The sequence below is a fragment of the Crinia signifera genome, chromosome 6, assembly GCF_055691185.1.
Source record: "Crinia signifera chromosome 6, ASM5569118v1, whole genome shotgun sequence".
In the NCBI taxonomy this organism is placed as follows: Eukaryota; Metazoa; Chordata; class Amphibia; order Anura; family Myobatrachidae; genus Crinia; species Crinia signifera.
Genome location: NC_139222.1, coordinates 107,102,281 through 107,112,881, shown reverse-complemented (window position 1 = coordinate 107,112,881; position 10,601 = coordinate 107,102,281). Strand labels below are relative to the sequence as shown.

At 41.4% G+C, this 10,601-nt stretch overlaps 1 protein-coding gene across 3 annotated transcripts in view; it reads right to left on the bottom strand.

Moving 5' to 3' along the window:
• Positions 1 to 5,823: 5,823 nt before the first annotated feature.
• Positions 5,824 to 10,601, bottom strand: part of YTHDF1 (YTH N6-methyladenosine RNA binding protein F1) — a 37,617-nt gene continuing 32,839 nt past the window's right edge. For 2 of the 3 annotated variants that reach the window (XM_083146775.1, XM_083146776.1), the window contains exon 6: positions 5,824 to 9,975. The gene's annotated coding sequence lies outside the window, so the exon portion shown is untranslated. The remainder of the gene's footprint in view (positions 9,976 to 10,601) is intronic. The other variant, XR_014444434.1, reaches the window with a different exon arrangement.

Genomic DNA, 10,601 nt, shown 5'->3' with positions numbered 1-10,601 from the left:
AGCTCATAGTTACTGGCCTTTTCTCGCCGGGTGCTGCTGTCTAGCAAAACATGACATTTTCCGGTAGATGACTGCAGACTGGGAAAACAGCAGGAAGGGAGAGGATAATAATTTCATAGCACTTGTAGATGAAGTCATATCACAGGGAGTGGTTATATAATTACTAAACCTAGACTCCATATTGATTTATTGTAAAATAACATCTTGCTTGTTGAAAGATAAGCCTGCTATAAGAGAAGATTGAAAAAGCTACTTTTTTTTTTTTTACAAGGCTTTAACATTTTTTCACCAGGAAATCTAAGTTACTGTGGTAGCTATTGCTAGTATAAATATGCACTAATGGATATTTCCACTTATTTTACATTATCCCTCAGTGTCCATTACAAAAATACAGCTTATTCATATGTACCAACCTCTGACTGATAAATGTCATTGATCTCTTGGATAATCCATTAAACGCAAGCACATTATCTTCATGTTTGTAAGGGGTGGAATCCCCAATTTATGTTCACAGATGGTAAAGTGCCTATGTTATCTTTGAGGACAGCCTTCTTTAAACACACTATTACACCAATAGATACATGGGAGTATATTCAATTGATGGCGGATTCATTCCGACATTCTTTTGACGGAATGGATCTGGCTTCCATAATTCAATTCCGCGGCCAAATCCGGATGTTGTATTTGGCGCTCGGACCGGGTGAGTGCGGCAGCGGAAGACGTCGTAAGGCAGTGGGAGATGGTGCGAGGCAGCGGGGACCCGAGACGGAGCCTGGATGGAGCCGGGTGAGCTGCAATGTACGGAGTCTGTGGGAGGGTGTTGGAGGGTGCGGGCAGTGGCGTGAGGGTGCGGGCTGCAGCCTACAGGAGGACAGCACTGTGTAAGCTGCTGCTCACACGGCGCCATCCTCCCTGCCTCAATCCGGCATCTTGTTATGCCGGATTGAGAATGAAGGAAACACAGCCAAAACCTTTCCGTTTTGGCTGTGTTTCTGTCAAAAGCAGGTGAATTAGTGGCTCTTCCGTCAATCCACCTGCTTTTGGACATGCCGGAAAAAAAAGTTACAATTGAATAGATCGGAACCCCTTCCAATGTATTCATGTCGAAAACTACCGTCTTTTTGGCAAGACGGCAGTTTCGACCTCTATTGAATATACCCCATGGGGTGAAATGTAATAGGATGAGAGATTCAGAAAGTGAGAGATCTGGTAAGTAATCTCCAGGTTTTTTAAAGCGGCAATCATTTACACTGCAAAATCAAACTGGTTTTGCAGTGTAAATGATTGCCGCTTTAAAAAAAAAACCTGGAGATTACTTACCAGATCTCTCACTTTCTGAATCTCTCATCCTATTACATTTCACCCATGGACCACAATCCCTTATCTTCTGACAAATCCATACAGCCATCGTGATAGCATTGCCTGCAAAACACAAGAATCCTATCTGCCAGCCTCCCAGATATAAGTATGCGGGGTGGGGGAGAGTGTTATAGGTTTAGGCATTATGGGGTACTTATGGTTAGGTTGCAGGGGAGGGACAGTCAGGTTTAGGCTGCTGGGAAGAAGGGTTGGGTACTTAGAAAAGGTATAGATGGCAGAGCATGAGGGTTAAGCTGGCCATACATCAGAAAGATCGATCTTAAGATCGATTGCACTCATGATTGTGTACAATTTCCCTTGAAATCCCCAGCAGTCCTTGGTGGTTTTTGGACACACAATCGATCATATGATCAGTCATACAATCCATCTGCTGCATGATTTTGTACACAAGATGTGCACACAATCTGCATACAATCCATCATACAATCAGTCATACAATCCATCTTATGATTGATTGTATGATTTGTGTACACAAGATGTGCACACAATCTGCATACAATCCATCTTACAATCAATTGAGATTGTATGATTGGGTACAATATCTTTCTGATGTATGGCCAGCTTTAGAGTTAGACACTAGCGGGAAGGGTTATGCTGCGGGAAGGGAGAGTTGGGGGGCAGCAGGAGCATAAGTCTACTTTCCAGACCCCTACTGTTATTCCCTCCATTGGGATGCCAGTGTCAGTATTTTGACTGCCAGTCATCTGTATGTTTCCCATCTGTAGAATCCATGAAGATTTGAGGGGCTTTGCCAACTATTATGGAGGAAGGCAAAGAACAGGGAGCCTTCATGAAGGAGGGCAGAGGGGTGTGTCAGGACCACCTACTTTGATTGGCAGGAGGGCAAATGTTGGTGTAGTTCCATAGAAATAAACCAATCATCTAAATTCATCCATGATCATGCTCCCCCAAGGCAAGGATCCCAAGAGGAGGGTGTACAGTCCTCAGGCAGTGGGGACCACCAGGGACAATCTCTGTACACTTATGGGCCAGTCCAATCCTACTACAGTACCTCTTTTTGAAGACCTATTTTAGAACAGATTAACAAAGGAAATGTGATTCCTAAGGCAGCAGTCAAGGGTTATAATAAATTATTTATTTAGTATCGAGTTAAAAAGTCATTTTATTCGCTATACATTAGACCATTTGGCACTGTCCAAACCAAACATTCATGTAAAAAATTGTAAGCATTGCATACCATCTACAGTGTATGGAAATACAGTGAAATATAAAACCATATAGCACTTTCTATTTAGTAGCTATGGATTGTTATTATTGGGACTAAAATACTGTAGTATTAAGGAATCATGGTTTTGGTTATTAAGACAGAAGATCTGTTCTCTGTGTGACTAACCCCTTAAAAAGGACTTGAATTAAGGGCCTAATTCAGACCTGATCGCAGGGCACATTTTTTAAGCAAATGGGCAAAACCATGCTGCACTGCATGTGGGGAAGATGTAACATGAGCAGAGAGAGATAAGGCCCATTCACACTAGATGATTTTCAGAAGAAAATCGCGCATTTTGGCTGTTTTGAGCGATTTTCAGCTGAAAATCGCCGAGTTTACATGGGCCACCGATGGCAGACTAGCGATGATGCGCGCTCCCACATCATCGCTAGCAAAGTCCCCCGTCGGCTGGTTTTACCAGCATGTCTTGTGATGATTACCCCTGGCCACCATTGTATTTTTATTAGCCAGTAATATATACATTGCTGGCACGGGTGTTAACGGATACATTGCTGGCGCAGGCTAGCAATGTATACGTTACAACCGCCACTGCCCACCAACGTCCATTATGTTATGGGGGTAACGTATACATTGCTGGCCTGCACCAGCAATATATGCGTTACTGCCGCCACTGCCAAACTGTGATTGCCGGCCATTTGCATACACACTGAGCGGCTTTCCCCCTGCCTGGTGCAGTCAGCGGGGAGAGGACAGCTTTGCATAGCGCATGTGCAGGAGCTCCATGAATAACAGAATAAAAATCTGACAGGGTCTTCCTCTCTCTTGTTAGTTACGGTCAAACACTAGAGACCCTCTATCCAAATTAATTTAATGAGGTAAAGCAGATTTTATGTAATCAAATGTCTATATTACAATTTTTTTTAAATGTTATTAAAATTGTACAGCATTGATACATTACTTTAATGGGGCACTGACAGCCGGTGATAGTTCATAAAAAGTCATGAAGTCTTTTGTTTGACACAAGAAAAGTAATACAGCTTTGGAGATTTATGTTGCCTAGACTTACCTGATATCACAGCAAGAGATGTAGTTAGCATTTCAAGTTAGAATGTCGATAAGCAGAAGGGGGACAGCGGTATTTCGAACCAGACATACTAGCATCATAACAATCTCAGCTTTACAACTTTATACCTGATGCTTTACCGTCATGTTTAAACTTTAAAGGTGCAATACTTTATAGTGAGGTACTAGCCTGTCGACATGTTGGAAAATGATTACAGGGATCCTTGCTAAATGCAGTGAGATTAAAACTGTGGGCGCTTGCACTCCAACCATACAGGCCTGGGCCTGGTATACCAGAACACTTTGGGGGCTTACAGCGGGGTTGAAATACACTGGCAATACATGTGGCCTGCTTTCCCCACAAATCTTTTGTTAGCAGCCTTATGGAGCTGTAAGCGGTTTTGTGCAAGTTCTAATTGCTGTAAAGTGCGGCTGTCGATGCAATAACTCATAGTTGGATTTCCCAGCTAGAACTCCACTCTCAGTTGGATTCCCCCATGTGTTGGCAAATTGTGAGAGATCGAATAAGCATGTGCATGGACACCCTGGAAATGATCGGCACTTGTGTGACCACAGGAAGAGGTAATTAGTAGTAACCCATGGTGCTTCCATTTACATTTGGGTCTTCCTTTTGACCCTTTGGACAAATATGCAGATAATTTGGCATATCCACCATGTGGCTAGATTACCGAAATGCCTCTCAATGTAATATCCCAGCACACCTACTCTCTCTGTGGTCATAAATAAAATGTGGCACTTGAAATAAAGGAAACAAATTATGGCTTACCTCAATTTCAGATCTCACCAACTCCTTCGGATTTGGGGTCCATAGTACGCCTTCGCCATGCCCTTGCTCATCCTCGGCACTTCCAAAGAACTTTCAGGCTGATTGCTCCAATTCTTTATAGTGTTCTTCTCTATTCTTTTTAACTCTTTATTGCGGTACATTTTTTAGTGTCATTATTTATGGGAATTTTTTTTTTTTTTAAACTATCCCCTCCTCCACGTTATAAGATATGTTTTCAGGCCTTTACCATTTCTGAATTTTTGTAGTTCTATTTGATCATTGATTCCAAACCGTTTCCAAACTTCTATCATTTCTTTTCATGGTTCTTGCTTCTGCTGTGCTTGTTCCACAACTGTTCTAACCTACCCTCTTATTATATATTTATTTTTCTTGAAACCATAAATAAAATATATCAAAATAAAATCACCTTTCAGCCACCCTCCAGCATAGCCAGATTAAGGGAGTGACACAGGGGATGCTGTACCCCGGCCCCCAGGTCTGGGCATAGTGACATTCCTAGCTTTCCTGATAGATGATTACAGTAGTTTTTATTTTTCTAAGTTTATTATACACTCATACTCCACAAGCTTAAGGCCCATACACACTGGGCTACTTTGAGCTGAAAGACGCTCAGTTTACTCATTAGAGTGTCTTTCAGCTCGATAGCTGCCTAGGGTGTACACGGCAGCAATGAGCGGTAAACGCTAATGCGTGCTCCCACATCATCTGCTGGTATGAGCGACGGGGTGGACGATTTTTTATAGCATCCTGCTATGGAAGCCGTCCACCCCCCGGAAAACGGGCAAAAACACTCTGTGTTTATGCACGGAGCATTATTTCCCCCCAGCGATTTTTCCCATCATCGGTCAGCATACACACTGGGCAAAAACGCCCAGTGTGTATGGAACTTTATGAAGGATGTAATGCATGCTTTCCTACCTGACCCTCTCCATGAGGGAGAAAATGCTCTGTACCTGGACTTCCCTGGTAATGTATGATTGCCATCCCCTGTGGTGATACACCTTTCTTATCAATTACCTAGCAATCATACATTACCAGGGAAATCCAGGAACAGAGCATTTTCTCCCTGAAGGAGAGAGTCAGGTAGGCAAGTATGTTGTAATGAGGAATGTCTATGAACAGTTTCACTTACCAGGAAACCAACCAATCATTCAGCACCACCTACAGCTGGTGTATTGATACTGCACCCCCAGTCATTAAACAATAGCATTATATATCTCTTTCATTGCAAGCTAAATGAAATCTTATTTTTAACCGAGAACATAACTATTTACAATGTGTAAGCTATAATGTGTTCTGCTTCCTGAAGCAGTGCAAAGTCCACCTTATATCATAGCACGGTCACAGACAACACAACGCGTAGAAAAGTAAGACACTCCACTCATAACATTATTGAATTTTTATTAGTCTAGACAAGCAGAGCAGAGTGGCCAGTGCGTGGGGCCGTCTGGAGACGCATAATGAGAATATGCTAGGAAAGAAAATGCGTTTCGGATACATTCAGAATCAAACTGAGCCCCTGGTCTGACCAAGAGGGGAGCTGGGAGCACAGGCTGCTGTCCCATGGGGCTCCTCAACGCATGCAGGGACTAGAATTCAAACACCTCTAGGACACATAATGGGTCCCCAATGTGGTGAATGGAAAGAATAGGGAAGAAAAAATGATGATATGCAGTGTTCACCAGACATAGGGATAAATGAGTCATTATATTCAGAGAAGGACATAGGTGTAACAAGTGTCTATCATGGCAAAAAAGAAGCAGTTCCTGCAACCATACATTCATATTAATCTATGACACAAGCCACATTACATTGCTATCATCAATGTCACTGAATTAGCTGTGTGAAATTCTGGGTATTGATTATCATGGTAGGGACAGACTAACATCATATGAAGGGACATGACTACAATCTTAAACAAATAAAAAGCAGTTGATGTAATGTACTCAGTTATATATTCTCAAAGTTTTCACGGGGGGGGGGGGGGGGGGGGGGGGGGCGTTGGAATAGGGAAAAGATTGTGAATAATCCGATTTTTCCTCATTTTTGGCTCGGGGTTTTAAAGAGGCTTTTAGTTTTGCCTTTTAAAGGATAGTTATTTTAAATCTCCCTGCAAAATCCTCATCTAATATTTATTTACAGTCACCTAGGTAGTATCATCTCATCTTAAATACCTCCACCTAGAGGCCATAATGATGTGCTGCACCCAAATGCAAGTTCTGTTCGCTTGCTTTGTACAAGTATATCAAGGGCCAATATAAGGAACTGTCACACACCCTCTTTTCTACTAGAAAGGAATCTAGGACGCGAGGGCATGAGTATAGATTAGAAGAAAAAAGATTTCATTCAGCTAGTAGAAAGAATTTCTTTACGGTCAGAACAGTCAAACTCTGGAACTCTCTTCCCAGAGAGGTGGTAACGGCTGGCTCATTAAATGCGTTCAAGGCAAAGTTGGACAAACATTTACTGGAGAAAAACATCCATGGGTACAAATAAGAAATATAAATTGTCTGTAAAATACCAGAACCTACCAAATCAGCAATGGATATCTATACCAGGTTGAACTAGATGGACGCAAATCTTTTTTCAGCCTTACCTACTATGTAACTATGTAACTATGCTTTGTAATGAAGGTATGGGTATTGTATTCACCAAATTTGGGTAAAACTATATATTTTTTAATTATTATTTTTTTCTTTAGAATACTGAACAGATTGAAACTACATTTAATTACAAGAGGAATATATATATATATATATATATATATATATATATAAACCCTCTGTAATACAGGACTCAGTATACACAGAGCAGAACTTAACATAAACAGGAGTAGTGAGTAAAGCTACGTACATATCAGCATTTGCAATGGGTATTTGAAATGTGAGTAAAAACTGACAAAAGCAGATACACAAACACACAGGAACTGAACTTAGCCATGTTATTCTGTGTTTTTTTTTTTTTTTGTAACATGTATCAGTTAAAAATGGGAATTTGTTATTACGCGTTACCATATGCATGTGGAAACATAACCACCTCTTATCCATATCTCATTATGCTTTCAATGCACCCTTCATGGAGATGAAGACATGTTTAACTGTGTTAACAGAAAAACCAAAAAATGCCCAAATATGTATAGACTCGCTAGATAATAATTTATACTTTCCGATCAATTTATTTGCGCTTAGCATTAGCCTATCATTTTAATGCCAGTGTGTATGTAGCCTTAATATGTAGTTCCTGATTCATCCGGGACAATGTAAGGGCAACCCAAAACCACAAACGTAGGTAAGAAATCTCGGAGAGGGAAATATGGAGAATATGTGTAAAACCTAACAGGTCAAGCCACAGAACTATGACATGTATGCAAGGTTGTTATATAATGATAAATTACATACATTAAAAGAACAACTGGACAGTCATACAGATATCTGCTAATAAATACATTGTGACTGGATGTGACATAACATGAATATAGGCTATATATGTTTTTGTTAGCTCATCTGTGAAATACGTAATAGCTGAGAAGTGTCAACCCTTGTCAAGCTAGATGTAATGCCAACATTAGCAGCTCCCTCTGGTGGTGAGAAAGTTACACTACATAAAGTCCAATTAGGACATGGTGGAACTGCTACATTTATACACAGACAAAAACTGATTCCCCCCTCCCCCAGGAAATAAAGACAACTTGAATTAGAACAGCATGTTGTTAGTATATACCCCTGGAAAGACTGCAGGAGGGTAAAGGAAATGAACTTGGTCATAATCTAGAGAATGATATCTTGATAAATAACCAACACCAGACTGGTCTTTACAGGAGTAACATGCAAACAGGATGGGTTCTCATGAGGCAATGATATGTAGGTAAGACAAGAGGAGCACATGGCTGGTATAGGTTTAAAATACACAAAATAAATATGGTGATTCCCTAAAAATAGAAGGAACAAAGAATGGGCCATTTCTAGATATCACTCAGTGTCATACGACACAATTCTAACATGTAATTAACAGTTCATACAAGGGCGCAGGCTACAAATGTACTAAGGTGAGACAAATTCGGATTTGCAAGCATGATAACTAGTGGGAAATGCAATGTGTAAATGAGGTTCCTTCCATTTATTAGCATACCTGTTCCCCTATAGCTTTCACTAAACATGTTGTACCTTCACTTCCTTCTGACTTTCCCAGCCATGTTTTTAGATCAGCAGGCAGATAAAGCAAGTTGTCCGCTATATGACTGGAGAACATTGTGTTTACTGCAGAAAGTACAGCTCTTATCAAAGGACAATAATAATAATGCACTCCACCTAATGATATAAACACAAGGCTGAAAAACACAGGACCCTGAAAACAAAAATATAATTTAATAAAATGTAAATGAGCACATGTACGTATCTAATCTTTAAGGTGGAAACCACCTTTAATGCATTGCAAGATTTAGAATCAAAAGCCTTTATTAAAGCGTTTGTTGGTTAATTATGTGTAATAATTAGCCTGCAGTGCATTGTCATTATCATGGCAGGAACAGGGTCTGGAAACACCAGCTACACACACACACGCTGGAGTGCATGCTACCAGTACCTACTATAGGAGCTAATGACATCACTGATGTGTGAATTGATAAGGTGACCACCGTATGCCTCTTTGTACAGAGCTGACCATAGATAATTGACCATGGCCACACACAGATCCCATCCATGCTGATAAACCTCCCCAATTGTCAGAGCCATGGCAATAGACTACCAATGCTGCCACCATACACATTTCCAGCTCTCCTTACAGCACTCTGCGCTTCATAGATATTGGACTGTTATTTATAAGAAACTGTGTGATAGGTTATGTCCACTCTTACGCTAAATAAAACAGTTGTGCGGCTAATTAAAATGTGGCTGGGGGTTACCTCCTAAACACAACATGAAACGGGCATGTGAATAGACATTGAGAAGCAAACATGGTTCAAATGACATTCATTTTAGGATTTTGGAGGTGCCTGGGAACACAGCACAATTGTGTCCAACTTCACAGATTGTCACACTGATCATTGTGATGACTTGCAGTTGGTGGATTTGCCCTTAAGTGGTATAAAAAAAAAATCTGTCACATTAGCAAAACAAATCTTTGTAGCTTGTCACCTTTCTGGGTCATTCTAAGATACAGTAGTACTGTCTTATTTTTTTCAGGGCATATACAGAGCAGATATTACATATGGGGCAGAGTACAATTATAAACTACAGGTGTATAATGATACAGGAAATACAAGCGGACTGGCCAAAACAAAGAAGATAAAGAAAGAAAATGAAATTTAGTAGTGGAAGGTGGCGGTTACGTTGTAGCCTGCATTAGAAGATACACAGATACTGAAAGATTCATTTTAGTCCCAAGCCTACAGGCTGCACCGCAAAATGTCTATTTCTTGAGGTTCTTTTTTTTTTCACTTGCCAAAGTTACTTATTATTATTTATTTTTTTACTTTTTAAGATCAGTTCTAGTCAGAAAGGTAAAGCGGTGTCCTTACGGTTTGCTTCGTCAGGCGTTCCTGTAATGAGACATACAATAAAAATGGCGGTAAACAACAAAGCCTCCTCCTCAGAACAATATGAACCTCTGCCTCACCCCAACTTCTGCCAGTTACACAGGGCCTGATTAAAGGTTCCAGGTGCCCTAGGCTATTACACAAGTAGCTCCCCCTGTAAACATGTGTATGGGCGCTCAAGAACTAGCCATTGATACTGCTCATATGCATGTAATAAAGGTTATACCACTGGCATGCGTTACCGGATCCAAGCGGGACCACAGTGGCGGTTCTCCTAAAGTCTCCACACTCCCCCCGAATCGCACACGCTATTGGTACTGAAATTGGAGCAGAGCATGATTCAGCTGTGTCTCCAATTTTCCCACTACACAGCCGCTGCCAGCACCAACTGCCGAGGTGCTGCTGAAGTCACTGTCAGCCTCTCGCGGGATTTCAGTCACCACCACAGCCGCTGAGATTTCTGTAATGTCCAGGAGCTGAGAGTGAGGTAGCACCCAGCGGCGTAACTAGATTTTCTGCGCCCCCCTGCCGACAATGCAGGAGGCACCCCCCCCGGTAAGAAAAAACGGAGCGGAGGGGAGCCGGGGTACGGCGGGGGGGGGGGGGGGTTGTGTTTGTATGTATGTGTG